Here is a 1,405-nt window from a genome sequence, read left to right as displayed (position 1 = left end):
AAAGAGATTGTCTGTTTTGTACCCGAAGTGCATCCAGGTCTTGCCATAACCCTCTCAACTTTCTTGCACATGCTATGTGGGTGAAATGATGATACCATGCCAACTTTCAACATTTTCAGAGTTCATTTGAAATGCTTTTCAATTTCAGGGTCTTATACCTCAAAATATTCAGTAAATGCATGAAAAATAACAAATGAAGTCAGAAAGGGTTGAAAATTGATTATGTGGCTTTGAATGGTGCATTTTGAACACACAAAAACTATGGAGTCCAAATAAGTTCAAAAAATGAAATCCCTTTGTAACAGACGAGTTTCCATATGAAACCCTGATACTTCGAAAGAGATTCTCCGTTTTGTACACGAAGTGCATCCAGTTTTTGCTGTAACCCTCTCTTCTTTCTTGCACATGCTATGTAGGTGAAATTATGATACCATGCCAACTTTCAAAATTTTCAGAGTTCATTTGAAATGCTTTTCAATTTCAGGGTCTTATAGCTCAAAATATTCAGTAAGTGCATGAAAAATAACAAATGAAGTCAGAAAGGGTTGAAAATTGATTATGTGGCTTTGAATGGTGCATTTTGAACACACAAAAACTATGGAGTCCAAATAAGTTCAAAAAATGAAATCCCTTTGTAACAGACGAGTGTCCGTATGAAACCCTGATACTTCGAAAGAGATTGTCTGTTTTGTACACGAAGTGCATCCAGGTCTTGCCTTAACCCTCTCTACTTTCTTGCACATGCTATGTGGGTGAAATGATGATACCATGCCAACTTTCAACATTTTCAGAGTTCATTTGAAATGCTTTTCAATTTCAGGGTCTTATAGCTCAAAATATTCAGTAAATTCATGAAAAATAACAAATGAAGTGAGAAAGGGTTGAAAATTGATGATGTGGCTTTGAATGGTGCATTTGAACACAGAAAAACTATGGAGTTCAAATAAGTTCAAAAAAATGAAATCCCTTTGTAACAGACGAGTTTCCGTATGAAACCCTGATACTTCGAAAGAGATTGTCCGTTTTGTACACGAAGTGCATCCAGTTTTTGCCGTAACCCTCTCTACTTTCTTGCACATGCTATGTGGGTGAAATGATGATACCATGCCAACTTTCAACCTTTTCAGAGTTCATTTGAAATGCTTTTCAATTTCAGGGTCTTATAGCTCAAAATAATCAGTAAATGCATGAAAAATAACAAATGAAGTCAGAAAGGGTTGAAAATTGATTATGTGGCTTTGAATGGTGCATTTTGAACACAAAAAAGAATGGAGTTCAAATAAGTTCAAAAAAATGAAATCCCTTTGTAATAGACGAGTTTCCGTATGAAACCCTGATACTTCGAAAGAGATTGTCCGTTTTGTACACGAAGTGCATCCAGTTTTTGCCGTAACCCTCTTTTCTT

Source organism: Triticum aestivum, chromosome 6D (assembly GCF_018294505.1).
Source record: "Triticum aestivum cultivar Chinese Spring chromosome 6D, IWGSC CS RefSeq v2.1, whole genome shotgun sequence".
Lineage (NCBI taxonomy): Eukaryota > Viridiplantae > Streptophyta > Magnoliopsida > Poales > Poaceae > Triticum > Triticum aestivum.
Note: the sequence above shows the minus strand (reverse complement) of the source record.